The sequence below is a fragment of the Corvus kubaryi genome, unplaced genomic scaffold (assembly GCF_017639235.1).
Source record: "Corvus kubaryi isolate FWS band 111438036 unplaced genomic scaffold, C.kubaryi_AGA036_p1.0 133, whole genome shotgun sequence".
Taxonomy (NCBI): Eukaryota; Metazoa; Chordata; class Aves; order Passeriformes; family Corvidae; genus Corvus; species Corvus kubaryi.
The window spans coordinates 2,650,854-2,668,301 of NW_024580667.1; the positions used below are offsets into that span (position 1 = coordinate 2,650,854).

Here is a 17,448-nt window from a genome sequence, read left to right on the forward strand (position 1 = left end):
TCGCTTCCCCTCCACATGCACTTGCAGGAAAGGAGGAAACCTACCCTGTGCCCAGTGGGGTTCCACTTCAGATGAGCAGCTCTGGAGCCAGGACTTGTCCTGGATGGTAAAGAAAGGGCAAGCTGGATACCCAAACCTGCACATTGCAAAGATGGGGAGACAATGAACATGCACACTATTTTGTTTTTGCAGCATGTATCTTACCCAAGCCTTTATTTTCAGGGATCTCAGTTAGAACAAGAGAAATAGCAAAGCTTTTAGTAATATCAGTTTCTCTAATGACTCACCAAGTGCTACAAAGTCAAAACAGGTTGCTTGTGCTTGAAAGGTATAAAACATGTCATTTTTATGGTTACTGTACAAAACACTGCATATATGCATGGAAGGGAACATTTTAAAATCTCATAGAGCTTTTCTTTTGTGCAGCTAGAGGCTCCTTTCTCCTGTTCTTTTACTCGTGTGTTATGATTTGTATTAAGCATTATTGTTTTATCAATTAAGCAAATTTCCTCACTGCACTCTGCCAGTCAGAGTGCTGCTCCTTTATACTCCCAAAAGAAAAGAGGAATTAAGTTGAGGTACCGGTGTTCCAAAACAGTTCCCTCTCCAGTCCTCCACTGGTGTTAGAAGGGGCATCATGTTCTGTGAGCACTGGGGAATGAGTAATAACTGCATCTGACCTCCAATAAAGACCTGCAAGTCCATCAAATGTCTGTTACATAATGCTATTTTCGACAACATTAATACACCTACATTTCTTTAATGTCTTTCATTCCAAATGAAATTTCACCACCATAGTGGAAAATGTGCCTTTACTTTTGTAATTATACAAGATTTGACAAGAAAAATATCCCTTTCAGCAAAGTCTGACAGAAAAACAAAATTCCAAGGAAGTAGAATATCTTCTAGTGCAATTAGAGATTTTTGCAAAAAAACTTTTGAGGGAAATACTCTTATTTCTTCAGAACAAGACAGCCATTTTAGGATTTTTCATTAGTTTCTTAATCTCTCCTCCCTTTTAAATTTTTTTTTTTTTTTTTACATTTTATTTTAAGGAACAGGGAGCATCCAGAATTATCCAAGCCCCTAGAGGATATAAAAGAATATAAATAGTAGCATGTGATATTTCCTTGGGTGGAGAACAATTCTTGTACATCACATTCCTTTTGCAAGTTAGGGTATGCCTCTGCTACAGCACCTGGGTGGATCCTGAGGTGGCTGATCCACACCAAACTCCCACTTCCAGAGCAGCACCTCTACCCAGGCCCCCACAGCTGGCATGGAGCTCACTCGGGTGTGAGCTGCAGACAAAGGATGCTCAAGACATCCCTGTATTGTTTTTAGAGCTGCCTGAAATGGACTCTGAAGGGAGTTTGATGAGTTGAAGCAGCAATGCATACAAGAAATAGCTCACATCCTTGACATCCTGGTTCCTTTGTACAAAGGTAAGTTACAAAATCCCTGTTAGGACTCTGCAGGTGGAATGGTCTTTTCCCTCCTCTTTCTTCATGCTGGGGAACTGTGCCAACTGGTTACTTAGGGAATTTGTCCTTCTTACCATGCTGGTTATAAGATGAGGATTTCTTCATGAAGACTGTCTTGAGGATGGGGATGAAGTCCAAGTTTAACCACACTTTTCCCTTGCACCACTGGCTTCACAAGGGCACTTACCCTCCCTTGGCCATGGAGACAGGTGGAGGTGCATCATTCCCATATGGAACTGTGGAGAAAGATTCCGTGGGGTTTTTTCTACACTGTTGCTCTGTGACCTGCACAAGCTGTAAGAGAAATGGAAAGAGTTAAATGTGTTGGCTTTTGGGAGTGGCTTCCCAGCTTGGTGCAGGTATTTCCCTCCCAACAGCTCAAAAAATGGCAATTCATAGAACAGGATGCACATTCCTTTTTGCTCTCTGCTCATTAAAAAATCAGTGATGACAGACATGATCCCAAAGTCTCTGTTCTGTGCCTTGCCATGGCTCTGGCCTTACCCCAAGCAAGAGGGCTTGGTGCTGGTGAGTATCAGGACATACCTCCAGGGCTCAGCCACACATTGTAGGGGTGGAAGGAAGAGCTCTGAATGGCTCTTTGACCCTCCAGTCCCTACTCTTGTTTATGTTCTCGTGTGGTCAGAGAAACCTTCGACTAAAGCAGTCTTCAAATTCTGGGAGAAATGTGCTGATCTATGTCTCGTGCAATGCCACAGACTGGGGACAACCCCAGCAGGGAGGAGTTCTACAGCAGGGTGATGGAAAGGTAGGCTTGTTGCCCATGGATGGCTGATCTGCACCCCAAACTTCCATGACTGGCCCAGTAACTGCTCTAGGCTCTTGCAAAGGTGGCTTGCATGTCCTCCTCCAGGACTACTGAGCTGCTCTGCTTCTTCAGGATTTTTAAATTTGGGTTTCCCCACAGCCAGACCTTTCTCAAGCTGCTTAGCTTTTTTTTCCTAGTACACCCACATAATTACTCCAGCACAAAGAGTGGGCTTGTGAAGCAGCAGCATTTTAAAAAACCACAAACTCTGATCTCAAGGCAATCTTTCCCTCCCACTTCCTCCCCCTTTAAGCAGGGGTGTCAGCCGTGCTGTTTCTTTCAAACTTTCTCTGAGTCATCTCATCAAGCAGCTTGTAAATACTTGAATGCATCCATCAATGTCAAGTCAAAGTAAGTAACTAGCAGCATATGCTGCGCAATGGACTTTCCCTTACTCACATTTCTCTCATTTTCAGGGATGCAGAGAATTCAGGGGTGACCCTATCTCCCCATACGATCAGCATGCACACAGAGATGTCATCAGAGATGTAGCCTCATCATGAGAACAGGACACCAGAAATAAGGTGAGCTGCTTAAATTCAAGAAGGCTTCAACTCTTCTGAAACTCCCACTGCTGTATGATCCAGAGTGGAATGCCTTCATGTAAGATGCTCCATTCATTTCGTCCTAAAACCAAGAAATTAGAGACTCTGAGGAGCTGCATTACCAGCACGCCTTTGAGAATTTGAGGATGTGTCATTGCTAACCATTTTGGACCAGCTGGTCACAGCATTATGAACTGTTGCTAGAAAAATATTATGTTTTCATATTACAAGGGTGTAATTTGCTGTGTCATCGCTGCGTACTAAAATCTAAAAGGCAGAATGTGATTCAGAGGGTGCATGGAACACAAACCACCTCCTCAGAAGGCAAAAATCTCTGCTGAAGAGCAGCAATGCTCCCAAGTATGACTGATAAACGTGAGTTTTGTCGTGAGCTAAATGGCAAAATATGGACCCTGCACCAAGGCTTTGCTCAGCATGGTGCATAATTCCCTGATTTGTCTGCTAGCAGGCTGGTTTATGGTAATGAAATCATGGCAGTGGGAAGAAAGAAAAAGTCTTGCAAAATTTCTGAGTTATTCTCTCCAGATGGCTTGGAAGGAAGGTCTGGTGTCATCGTGATATTTGCCTAATAACTCTGAAATGATCAGTTGAGGTGGATGAGTGTACTCTCAAATAAGTACATGTGTGGAAATATGCTCCTCCCCAACCCTTCCACCCAGACAGGTTGGTTATGTGTGAAAATCACATTATGAGCCAGGAACTCAAGCTTAGCGCTACCTTATGAAGTAGACTAGGGGAAAACTGGCTGAGTAAGAAGAATGTTATACTGCAAAATGGGAGGGAAGGTGTCTTGAATACTCTTCCTCCTCTCTGCTCCAGCCCACAGCAAGAGCTGGGCACAAGTCCTGCTCTGAGGGGCATCTCACTTGTATCTGTTATGATTTTAAAACATAAGGCATTGAGATCTCTTCTTAAATTCAGTGCCCTGACAGAGTAAGGTACTGGTCAAGGTGACTATGGATGGTAGTACTGACCCACAAGCAATTTTTCCCTGCCATGACCTAGGGACATGTCAAGGGTTGCCCTTCCCTCTTTTTTTCTCAGGGAGCGCAAGTTAAAAATCAGGATAATTGCACAGCAAAAATGCTTTCCATCTCACTCCTTTATTTACTTTTTTTTCATGATTTCCTTCCACTCCCAGATGAAGGAATGTAGGCTGTTTGAAGAGCTGATCTGCTCGGGTGGGGCATTAACTTAATTTGAAGCATTGCTGAATATTTAGTCATGTTCTGTAGGAGTATTAGAATCAGAAAATTCTTGGATTCCTAACAAACTCTGCACGTGTACACGATCTCCAGAAAGAGAACAAGTGTTTAAAAACAAGGCTCTGTACACAATTCTGAAGTAATTTAAATATAAGATATATATATATATATAAAATTTAAGTTAAAAACATCTTGCAGTACTACATTACTGACAGCTGAAAGTCAGACACCAACTGTGATGGCATAGATCTGTAAAGTGCTTTAGGGAAAAATTACTAACTGGTATAAATCTGATTTTAAAATAAAGATAGCAGAAAGAGAAGTTTGAGTTAATTTAAGTAGGAACATGCCATTTACAAACAGAAGTCTCTTCCCATGGTCAAACTGGTCCACCAATGGTGGTTTAGCAAGGTAGCTCTCTTCTTTTTAAATCCATTAGCTTGTGCTGTGGGATGTGGCACCTTGCTTTTGTGACTTGCATCTTCTAATTGGGACATTTCCAAAGTCTGCTAATGGCTGTAAATGGGTCAGAACCAAGTTTCTCTTCTCTCAACGATTTTGTGTTTTCAAAAATTTTCCCATTTTGGACAAGGATGAACATGAGTGCTTAAATGAGTATTTAATGCAGGGCTTACAGAAGTGTTTTCAGTATGGAATCACTTTGTCCCCCATTTTCTCAGAGTAATAGATATACACCTTCTTTTTAGAAAAGCATGACTGTCTGTTTAGGTGATGACTTTATAGATAGGCCTGTTTCTGATCCTGCAGACTCAGACTAGAGATGGAAGTCATGCAAAGCATACTGGAGTGGTGTGAAATCAGAACTGAACCTAGCATTTTCAAACCAGGCCGACTCAGAGTTCACAAACACTGACTTCTGGCTCTTTCAGTACCAGACTTCAGAGGAAAGTAGAAATTGTTTGTAAAGCATAAATACTTTATAGTGAATACACCTGCACTGTGTGAAAAATGAGCTCAAAGCTGATAACAGATCTGAAATCAGCCTATTTATCCAACTTCCATGGATAGTTTTCCAGCTGCAGCTCCAGAGCCACAGTTGATATATAGTCATCTTAATACATCCTGGAGAGGCAGAACGAAGCAATTAGCTGCCTAAGCTCTATCAGATATACTCGCCCCTATGTGTCCACAAAACTACTGCTGTGAAAGTCTAAACACAAACCTGGGAGTGACTCCATGCCTTATTGTTGTGTTCACAATCAAAGTGAGGCAAAGGCAGCTGCTGTGTGAAAAAACTTCCCCTGTCTTCCACTGTCAAAGGCAAATTGGCTGTCAGGTCTTAATGGTCATTAGCCAACCCCTCGGCATTCCCAGTGGCTGAGAGCAGCTCCCCCACAAAGCCACACAAGCATCACTCTCACACACCACGTTGACTTCAGCACTGAGGTGCATCTCATGCCCTGACTTATCTTTGTACATGCTGCCTATGAATAATTCAGGACATCTCCAGACAAGTTTGCTGTTTCGGTCCAAGTGAATAAGCAGCAGTAACAAATTCGATGCAAAAGTGTAGCAACAGACTGCATAGCTAGTGCAAAGCAAGGAAGGTTTCCATGGACACAATTCTGCTCTGTTAGGAGGCTTTAAGAGAGAAATGCAGCATGAGTGGAGCAGGTTAAGGACATAAGAGAAGATGGACTGCTCCAGAGAGCTGCACCAGTTGTGTTTGCCTGGCCAGTGGGGCAGGAGTGTGTGATGAGTGAGTGGAGGCAGGTGGCAGGATAAAGGCTGTGCAATGTGCCCATCCCTGCAGTCCGGGGCTGCTCTGAGTTTTGCCAGCGTGCTGTGCCAATTAACCACTACTGGTGTGACAATGGGCTGCACTCCTGGCACTGCAGCTGTGCCACATGCTCAGAGCTCAGGTGCCAAGTCACACCACGCAGGACATGGTCACACACAGATAGACCTGTCCACATGAATCTTTTGGGAGTGTAGACACTTCGTTACAATATTGCATTGTTTTTGGGTACACAGTTTCCTGATTTTAACTTTTTTTGCCAGAAATTGTACCAACCAGCTCAGAGGCTTATGTTAGAAACAGGCAGAATTCTTGTGACAATGTGTTTGGCAAGAATAACACTCAGCAGATTTCAAGGACATTTTGACAGGAAACTTTAAGAGACATTTTCTGTGCTATAACAAGAAAGAATATCCTCCTATTAACATGTATCTAGATTTTCTCCTTGATTGTTTGCTTAATGATCCCAGCCTTGTTAGCTGCTACCAGGGAAGATCCAGCAGCTAGAACTGTGAGATGAAGAAGATGAAGAATCATGGATTTCTAAATTAGAAAAGTTCAAAGGTAGAAATGGGTAATAAGGAAATGAAAAGAAAAATCTTTGTGATCATCATCCAGACTCTAGGGGGAAATGAAAAAATCTGCTATGGATAGGAGGTACTCTCCATTCAGCCCTTCGGGTCAAAGGGTTTTCTGAAGTTTCTTTCTTTGAAGAGAGAAAGTAAAATGAGCATGGGTTTAGGAATAAGGGGGAAAGCCCTACATGTGGAATACAAATGGGAAGAGCTGGAAATGTGGTATTTGGGTCCCTGTTGGCCTTAATCCGTGTGGAGGAGAATGCAGTTCTTTGGGGAGAATGACTTTACCCTGCCAAAACTTGTCACACCTAAATTGCTTGATTGTTTCTGTTAAGCTTCTCTCTTGAACTATTTGAGTAGCTGAAAGCTGGGCCAGCTTTAGTGGTGGATTTGAGAATTTGTTGGGGTTCAGGCTTTGGACCTGTAAAATCTTTTATTCTCGTGTGTTTCAGCACATCTTGTCTCTCCATTCCAATGTTTCCTTCAAGTTCTCTGAGCAGGGATTGTCTCTTACTGTATTAACACGTCCTCCATCTGGTATGAGGGGTCCTACTCTGGGGCAGGGGTGCCTTTCCTGCACAGAGCATATCTAACTTTTTATTTCACAACCAGCTTCTAAAGGTCTTGGTTATCTTTTATCTGTTATTTAGGTAAAGAATCTACAGCAAACAATCCTATAAGTCTTTCCAGCTATCCACCAAACTAATTGAAAAAAGTCTCATTAATTTCTTTTGGGCAATTACTACGCAGTGAATAATGTAGTACGTCACTCCAAGCTCCTGTGTAACGTTTCCTTGCTTTATGGATTGTTTCCTAGCATGCCTGCAGCAGAGCTGTTTATGTTGTTTTCACTTCGTAATTTTGTGCATGAAGAACTACAATAAACATAATTAAAACCAAATTTCCCTATCTCTCCTCCTATATTTCTTCTCATGACTCTCCTCTTTTCCTAATCTTCTTCATTCTCCTGCTTCCGTCCTCTCAAATTTATTCTTCTTTCTTTACTCTTTCTACTTTTCCTTCTGCTTCCCCTCCATTACCAGTTCTTTTCTGCTCTTTCTTTGTATTCCATGTGTTTTCAGAGCCCTCAACGGGCCTACAATTAGCATAAGCTGGGGTTTCCAAAGATGACAAGTCTGTGGGTAGATGCCAATATGATTTGAAGCTGAAACACAATCACGAAAAAGATCTACAAACTCTTGCAAAACTGGCTTGTATAGACTCATACCTGTGAATGACTTATGAGCAGACTGTCTACAATGCTTGTATTTTCCATTTAAGGTGATCAAATGTCATCTTTCCACCATTCATCCAGCTGCCTGACTTTGTATCGATCAGTAATTTTCTTTTTAAGGAGATTTTTGCTACAATATTGAGAGCACAGCTGGGTTTTATTCCCTAAAATGTCCCTTCTGCATCTGGGTTTGTGAATGCAGTCCCTATTTTAGGGGTCAAGATTTTAGGGCTCTCCATGCTTTGTTTCTGCATGACCATGGGTCGAGCAGCTCATCCTTGATCTTCTTTCCCATCTGCAAGATGGAGATATTGACTTCTTTGTAAATTACTTGGAGTTCTACAGATGACAAAAGCCTTTACTGTAAAAAATGCTTTTTTCTTTTATTTACACTGAGAAAGCACTAAACAGTTCTTGATGAGTGTTCAGCCCTTGCTTGTAAAGCAGATGAAGGCTGACCACTGGGATGAGGGGGGTGAAGTTTTCCACAAAATTCAGCAATTCATCCGAAAAATGTGTAGAAGCTGATGAGCATTACCCAGTGGGATTTTTTTAATTACTTCTTCCTCTGCATCGCAGGAAAAGCCATCACATCTCATTATGCAGATTCTGCTCACTAAGTGGGAATAATTGGCTACAGGAATGACACCACTTTAGGTAGGCACTGTCCATGACGTTGTGACAAAAAGTGTATCCCTTTTGAAAAAGAAAGAGAAGACATCCTGACTGTGCTGAACACCAATATCAGTTCACATTTTGCTGTCTTTTCTAAGGGTCCCTGTAGCACTTGCTCAGAGATTTTGTTTGGCCACTGGTAAGGACTGTAGGATTTGGCTTTTAATGATGATGATACAAATTTCACCTTGCCATCTTTCAGAAAAGTCGTACTTGAGTTACAGGAAAATGCTCCTGCTCAGCACAGATTTTATCCTCATGAATCCTGCTCTGACAAACATAATGAAATGTGGATTAATGCTTTCATGCTAAAATGTTCTCTCATGCACCTTTGCTAAATTTACATCAAGAAAAAATGTCCCAAGGTGTGGAACGGGATCATATTTTTTCCTTACAACTACATGGCTTCCAAGTTGCTTTGAATGTTATTTACCAATGAAAGAAAAGAAGGTGAGTGCTTTCCCCACCCTTTCACCCCCTCCTCTATGCTTGTTGCTATTACAAAATACCCAGATGACAAAATGAAGTAAGGATGAAGGTAAATTAACAATAAGGGCTCTTGGGCACAACTATGAGAAGGACTTGGGAAGTACCAAGACAGCTGGGAGAATGAAATCCTATGTTTGTCAACAGCTGAAATGGGACCACTTAGGGAAGTTACCACCAACAGACACCTTGTTTTGTCAAGTCCAGAATATCTGCCCTTGTAAATTACACAGTACAGATGCCTCAGTGTAGTGAGGTGCCACTAATTCTTTGATGCTCTGTTAGAAGACTCTTGGTGCATCAAATATGGCAGCGATCTTCACCTAACAAACTTTTCCAACCAATTAATTGAAAGGTTTCTTGCTCACTAGAAGGGAGGAGATAGACTTGATCCAGATTTTGTGGGAATGGGGAGACAGACTTCCCCTTGACTTTTGCTGGCTCAGGCCCCTGGAGACCACTTGCATGCAAGTTTTAATGTGGATGTTCCTCACACATCTCCAATCCAACCCAGGGACGCAGCCTAAAGGGGTGACCTAGGGTTCATCTCATGCTGCACTGAGGGCAAGGCAGCTCTCTGTTTCCATTTTAATTGTGTCACTGTTAGCCAGGGCTCGCGTCTGCTTCCTCTCTCACCCCACAAAGGGAAAATGTGTGCCAAAATGCTTCCTGTTTTTCAGTGCCAGCTGGGTCGCGTGCTCGGGGTGAAGCTCATTAAGGCAATGTGTGGCACTAAAGCCGGCAGCCTCCAAGAGTGGAAACAATCAAGTTTCAGCATCCTAGTCCTGAGTGGATTCAAGTGGAAATCAGGCTGCAGAGCACAATAAGTCCAGAGACAAAACCTGAAAGAGGCAAGGCAGCCACATTTAGCAGTCTGAACAAACCAGGGGAAGTGGGCATGTGTTCCATCCAGACGGTGTAATTGTCCTTTGCTTCAGACGAAGTAGGAAGAAGAGCCTGAAACAAACTCCTAATGGAGCAAAATTGTTTATAGTCAGAGGAGTTTGCCTTCTTTCCCACAGTATGAAGGAGTTGTCCATTTGGGCAACCCTTTTCTGGCTGATGGAGCCAACGTGCATTATAAAAGCATTATCCCATTAATTAACCTTCTGAAAAATAAACCATTTCTTGACAAAAGCACACAGCTGTGTCCTTGCCACACTTTCCTGTACTTCATATTCCTCAGCTGTGATATCTCTCCCTCCCTCTGTTGCACCTACCTTTTCTAAGCCCTTTCAGGCCAAATTGTTTGAATAATGCTGGTCATTTTGTCCTATAAGGGCTTATTTTTCTCCCAGAGCAGGTTACAGGGCTGCTATGTCTAACTCCAATCTCCCACATGGAATAAAAGACAAAGAAAAGCTGTCTAGTGTTTCATTCTCTCTCTGTTCTTGGTGGCTAAAACAAGATTTCATAATAATGTTTATGTTTAGAATTTCTGCAGTAATAAGCAGATCGGTATCAGTGTGTATGCAGTTAAGTTTAAAGAGCTGTTAATAGACAGTTGGATGGCTTAGGAATTTAAAACCTTCATTACTATGTCATCAGTTCAAAGCCAACTCAGTTTACCAGGGATCCCTGATAGCATCAGTCTCTCCTTCCCAGATGAAGCAGGTATGCTTGTCCAAACTTGGAATTGCATTGCAATTCCACAGAAAAATCAGTAATTGCAAACTTTTTATTCCACAATTACCTACTAAACAACATTCTGAAAAACGGTATTTTTTAAAATTTCAATGCTAGTTGTAAAATTTCATTTGGTCTGCAAAACACTGATAAACAGCCAAGATTAAAAATACGCCAAAAAGTAGAATGAGGTAACAATAAATCTTTTTTTTTAAAGAATGAATTCTGAAAATCTGTATTACAGTTATGATCAAGAAAGTATATATCCTATAATAATGTGTTATTTTGGTTACTTTCTCAAGGGGAAATAATTATGAAAGATTCTATTTTGATTTTTTTTTTAAATAGGAAAATACATCTGTTGTAGCTGTTGGAGGTAATTTTGGTTACTGTGCTTTGAATGTCCTTCTGATATTGTGTGTGTACAAATGCCTCATGAAGAACGGAAGGGGGAGAGCTGGCTACTTAGAGTATTCCATTTAGGATGTCCTAATAATTTGTTAACGACCTTGGAGTCATTTTCCAGAGCCACCAGTTGTGATCTTGCAAATGGATTAGGACAAAAAGTCCTCACTACCTTTTTGTCCTACCTTTGGAAGGAAGGAAGGAAGGAAGGAAGGAAGGAAGGAAGGAAGGAAGGAAGGAAGGAAGGAAGGAAGGAAAGAAATAAAAAGAAAAAAAAGGAAAAAGAAAAAGAAAAATAAAAAAAGAAAAAGAAAAAGGAAAAGGAAAAGAAAAAGAAAAAGACAACACAGTGTTTCTTTAAGTGTATATCCAACATGGTAACAGTCTGTTACACGCTGCTTTCCCCTTCCAAATGCTCCATGAGGAGACTGATGCCTTGAGAGGCCTCCTAGAAACAGAGACTAGACAGGAGTAAAGGAATAAAGGTAGGTATTTATTTGAAAGGCCTTCAAAGGCACACCCTGGGGAGCCAGAGGCCACTGCCAAGATGGACCCTAAGATGGACCTTTGAAGGCCTTTCAAAAAAATACCTACCTTATTCCCTTACTCCAGTCTAGTCTCTGTTTCTAGGAGGCCTCTTAAGGCATCAGTTCTTTGGCACCACCAGAAGGGACAATGGGGCTTCTGAAAATCCTCTGGGACCCAGAAAGATTCAGCTCAGCTCCCCTGCCTCTGCTGGCACCCAGGGGGGGCAGCTGTGGCAGTCCAGGAGGCAGAGGAGCCCCAAGAGCCCGGACAACTCTCCAGATCCAGCACAGAGGCACGTGAGTAAATGAATAAAGGTGGTACTCTGTTGGCACCTGGGTTGGGTGTTAAGAGATCTCTTACAGTTTGTTTGGGGCTCGAGAGAGTCCAGGAGGGTCCAGCTCCAGTTGGAACCTCTTTGTTTGTTAGAAGCTTGTGAGAAGCTTGTCAGGGAACTTGTCAGAGAGTTCCAGGGATATCCTCTGTTGGTTTGCTCCTGCCTTGTGAAGAGATTAGGAGGATTGTAGCCAACACCCTTTGGCCCACAGTCATGTGGTGCCATGGCTTGGAGGCTTGGAGCGTATTTCCAGCCACAGTTTGGATCCCCAGGGTTGTGAATTCAAAGCCTACTTTCTCTAGTTTTCTCTCTTTGCTTAATGGAGTGTTTTTAGATGGCTTTGCTTTATTTTTGTGAATTTTCTGTTTATAAGCATAAAACCATGGGCTGTAATATTTCTCATATGGGGAATGAAATACCACAGAACTTGCCTTTCAGTTTAGTATTAGAAAACTGGGAAAATCCAACTGGCAAAGATAAAGCCCTTACAAAAGCGGAATTAATTCAGCTTTCTACAGTGATCTGGCCAGTTTATAGGTTAGATAACCAGCAAAGGAGGCCTTTTAAGACATCAAGACAGTGGATCTTTAAAAATACAGTTACAGGTTTTAGATATTTTCCTGATGAGACCTACCAAGTAAGACCAGAGGACTAATATGTAACTTATTGTTTGTTTGTCCACCCATTTCCACCATCATGGGAAAACCCAAAAGTTATCCACCAGTAATTGGGTTCTGCCTTCCAAAGCCAATGAGGTGTTCAGAGAGGCTGAGGCTTTCCTTGTCTGTGAAAAGTCACTTTGTATTTATCTGTGTTGCTCTCCCAAGGGAGGGTTTTCTTAATTAATTGGATTGTGGTGATGAGAGTAGATGAGATAATGGTGTGGTAAGTCCAGTTTTCAGCTGTTGAAATGCTCAGGACATTGGTTATTCTTAACCCTGTAATAAAAAAGGAGAAAAATTCATAATCTCTTTGACTTTGCTACTGTCAGTAGGAATGTAGGTGCCAATTAACATAAAGAATAAAGAAGAAATTTTCTTAAGACACAAAACTTGAATCTGGAAAATTTCCACTTTAATTCCTGAAAAAATGTCTTTATCCCTTTTTTAATGGAAGTTTTCTTAAGCTGTGACTCTTTCCTTTAGTGCCACAGTTTTCAGCATTTTTTCTATGAATGCTTCATGGTCCACAAAGTATTTCTAGGGTTCAGAAAAAGGTGGATAAGTAAAGAAGGTTCATATATGTTCCTGAGTGATGTATACACATGAATAGTTGTGGAAAATTGAAAAGATTTGGACATCCATAAAGCAACAATATGCACTTGCAGTCACTGAGGAGTAGAGAAATTTTGGACATGGGTATCTGGAAATTATGTGTTCAGTCTAAAAGAGTTTCCCATAAGCTACTTTACAAGTAAGTTAAGATGATATAAGATGGTTTCATGGTACTTTTTAAAACATGCAATGAAGTTGATAAACTGATTCTCACTTCAGGGTATCTAGGAATGCCAGACTAACTCAGGATACATACAACACGTAGGTCCTGCTTCCCCGAGAGGTCTGACATGCTTTTTGGCAGGCATGGAGAGACAGATTTTTCCTTTAGAAAAACTCATGGTTAGAAAAAACCAGGGAAACAAATTGCTTGCTAATATTCTTTCAAAAAGAAAAATGTCATGTGGAATTGCTCCTTTCCACCCATCAGGTTGTAGACCTCCATTTTTTCTTCTCTATTTTTCTGAGCTGCAATAATGACATGTTGTTCCTGGTACGGTATCTGACATCAGCCTGATCCACATACTCTGAATGCCAAGGAAGTCTGACAGGTTTTGGTCATCCCCTGACATTCTTCTGTATTCTGAGGCTGGAATCAGGCCTTGTCTCTTCCCTGGTAACACCCCTTACAGCAACAGGCACCAGCTGACCTGCAGGTTTCTGTAGGTAAACTGCTCTTTATTTGGAAAGCTTTGTCCTATTGCTGAGAGAGATCTTTTGACTATTATTATTATTGTTATTACTATTACTACTGATTTTTTAGAAACAGGACTCCCCACGCCTTTTTCTGAAAGGGTGTAGTTTCAGTGTGTCCAATAATGTACTCACATTTTGTATCATCTGAGAGTCTGAACCCAAGCATCCTTCTACTGATGGTTATGTAGAATGCTGCCTTTCCAGGTCAATGTATTAAGGTGTAGCTTTCATGCAAAATCACAGCTTTAACTTCAAATTAACTCTTTGGGTCAAGACTTTCAGATTTTTAGACTGGTACCTACACAAGTAGCCCCATGGCCAGAGATATTTGGGTCATTGAGAGCTACATGCATTGAACTCCTTTGGAAATCAAATTCCTTGTGCCTCTCTCTCCTACAAAAGCATTACATGTGCAGTGATGCAGTTTTGTGGATGTCAGTGGAACAGCCTCCATGTGTGCAATGAAATACATGAATCTTTGCAGCATTGAGCCACTTATTTTGTGATTTTCTTATCTTGATCTTAACTTGAAACCAGTGAAGCTTGAAAAAATTGCCTTACTTCTTGTAAGAGATGAGGTGAAAAAGTGAAGCTACTGTTTCTACTGAAGAAATTTCTGAGTAATCTCAAGGTAAAATAGCTAAAACACATTTTGAAGCAATCAAATGTCATAGACTATGAGTCATAACTGCGAAGTTCAGCATCTTAGAACTTAAAAATGACTGCAACTTCATGAGAAAACCAGCTGAAACTGGAGATGGTGGCACCTTGGAGCATCCTTCTGTGACAAGGAGGTGATGTTTTCTAGACTGCAGCATCATTTCACATGCTTGTTATTTGCAGATGCTCATAGCTGAAACATCCTGACTCCGTGAGACACAGCAGTGCCAAAGGAAAGTTTGTATTTTCAAAGGAACTGGGTGATGATTGCAACTCATTGTGATTGTGTGAGCATCTCTGAACTTCTCACAATTTCTTGAGTCCAAAACAGAAGATCACATAAAGGTACAAAAGTTGTTGTGTTCCTTCCTTTCTCAGTCTGATTTTCAGCTATACACAACCAGGAAATTCAGCAACCTCTGTATCTTAAAAAAAAATAGATATAGATATAGATATAGATAGATACAGATATATTTATACTCTGCATTTTGTTTTGGCAGCTGTAGCACCAGGTGCTTCAGAATCTCTGCTATCAGCATCAGGTGTTTCCTACATGGAAGACTTGTGCAAAGAGAATTTTCATGAGCTTTTTGGTATAAACAAAGTGTTCCTTAAAGTTCCTTAAATGTTCCTTCCTGTTATAGAGAGCATGGGAGAAGAATGCCATCTGTGTCAAAATTATTTGTCCTCAAAAAGTGAAATCTTGGCTTTGGTGACCAAAAGAATGGTTTGTTCAAAGGTAATCCAGTGAAAGATGGAATGAAATTCTGAGTTCCCTGTAGCCAAACCTCTTTGGCCTTGAGGACATCCTTAAGCCTTAAGTGGTAGTTACAGAAAAGAGCTTGCAGTGATTGTTTCGATATCTGTGCAAAAGAGAGTGTATATCACAACATGTTTTATGAAATGCTCCCTGGGTAATGTTTGGGAGTTAACTTTGCCATATGAAGGTAAAAGTTCCCCTCCTGTTTGAAGGATGAAAAAATAAAAAAAAGTGGATCGCCCACTGACAATTTCAAAGACCAATTTCAACAATATCACGCTTTTGTTTGTTTATAGTAAAGCTCTTGTCTAAACTTGACGATTCAGGGTTGTTTTGCCCTGGAGTAGTTTTGTTGGCACTGCTCATAATCTCTTAAATTCCAAGCTAGATGTTGGAGGACAGTCAATGTATTACTTCATGTGAAAGCTATTATTCCCTATGAATAATTAGCACTCCGTTCTGTAGGATGGTGAATGTGAGGCTTAGTGCTGAGCTGCTGCTCGGAATGCTGACTGTGGTTTTCACAATTTGCAGTCCAAAGTGGAATAAACTGTGGGCTTGGGCTGCCTGAAACACCATAACCAGGTGTATGGGCTGCTTGCTGAATGAGTTCTCTTCAGGAGAAAGCCAATGTGAACAAGAACTGTGCACGTGGATTTCTGTCCTCCCCAGCCTCAGGTACATCTGCAGGAAGAGCAGCTTGTGAAATTGAAAATGGCTGTGGTGGAATTCCTTGCCATATGGAGGATTGCAGCTTGTAAAGTGACCACACTGCACACGCTTGTTCAGCGTCCTCCTATCCACAGGGGTGTCACTGAAATTTTATCCGTTCCCGAAGAAGTCAGATCCTAAAGCAGCAAAAGGATGATGAAGAGGAGCAGGAAAAGGCAGATTTTGTTTATGTGCCGTGCTTTTCAGGCTGTCAATCCACATATCTCTGTGCTGGTCACACTTACAGAAGCTTCTTGTAATCCTGACTAAGAAATTTCATCTGTTTTCTGAATTAATCCGTTGTAATGATGTAGGGATATCAGTGCTGTAAGGCTGCTGTTATCTATGTAATACAACCTAGATATCTTTATAGATGATTAATTCTAGTGTAAACCATTTACCACAACACCCACATAACTGGTATGTGAGATACTGATAGTGTTGGACTCTCCCAGAGCAGGGGAGCCTATTACACAAAGATTCCAGCACACAAACCTAAGATATTGAAAAACATAGTGCACAGTTGCTTATGGAGTTGCTAGAAGTCGTAGCAACCTGGAGAAAAATTGATCCATATTTGGCACTGCATCACTGTCATTAAGAAAATGTGATGATTTCTAATGGCAGGCTATGAAAACAGTTTTAGTTCCAGGACTTTTCAGAGTTCTCCCAGGAGTTTGAAATATCTCAGAAATTACTTTTCCACAGGAATTGTGGAATTTCTCTATTAGAGCCTGAGGTTCAGGCCACAGATGTTTGCACATGACCTCAAAAGTCAGTGAGTATTTTTGTGAGAGGACAGGGAAAGTGAACACTTTAATATTGACCTGAGCTATTTTTACTCAACATCAAAAATTTTCACACATATTTGTAATTATTATTTCAGATTTTTTTTACTCTGCATTGAATATTCTGGTAAAAGTGTGGGCCTCAACAGCTACTAAGTGTTCTGGAGAACAGAAGAATAGGAATTTGCACCCAGTGAACAGTAAATCCACTGTGGCCATATCACCTTTCTTCCTGAACAGTCATGTTTTGAGAGAGAGAGTGAAAGATTCTTCATTAAAGAATTTCTAAATTAAATTCTCCTCCCATTATGCCACTGGAATTGAATGCATATAATTTTAATGCCAGAAAGGACTATTTAGCATCATCTTGCCTGACAAAAGCCATAGATTTTTATCATACTGGTTTCTCTGTTGAGCCTCTGACCCTTGGTGTGGTACACAGGTTCAATTTCAAGGCTTCACCTGAGAAGGAATCCAGTGTACCCTTGAGCAAGTGATTTGGTTGGAGATCTTGGCTGTTAGGAATGCATGCCTTTGCTCCTGAATACAGTTAGCATAGTTGCCAGATGTTGGATCTTGGTCTGCCCTATCCCATTAGTTTAAAAAGCCCTTTTCTATCAGAGGCATTTACAGACCATGTTCAGATCCTTTTTTACCTTACTGGGAATAAACTAAACAGACTGAAGTCCAGGAGTCATAAAAGTCCTCCTTACAAAAAGGTTTAACTTTAGATTGTTGCTCCCTCTGAAAGGTGACTGTAAAAACAGTGCTGTGGAGTTTCATGTTTGTGCTTTTAATGGTTTCTATGTAAAGAGCTTTGGTTTACCAGTTAAAATGCAATGTGACTGCC

General features: G+C 41.1%; 1 long non-coding RNA gene across 2 annotated transcripts in view; it reads left to right on the forward strand.

Annotated features, from left to right (window-relative positions):
• Positions 1 to 17,448, forward strand: part of LOC121667522 — a 125,832-nt gene that overhangs the window by 74,701 nt on the left and 33,683 nt on the right. Inside the window, exons 3-4 of one of the 2 annotated variants that reach the window (XR_006017082.1) lie at positions 1,345 to 1,445; positions 2,730 to 11,003. This is a non-coding gene — a long non-coding RNA (uncharacterized LOC121667522). Of the gene's footprint in view, positions 1 to 1,344; positions 1,446 to 2,729; positions 11,004 to 17,448 lie in introns of those variants that run through there. The other variant, XR_006017083.1, reaches the window with a different exon arrangement.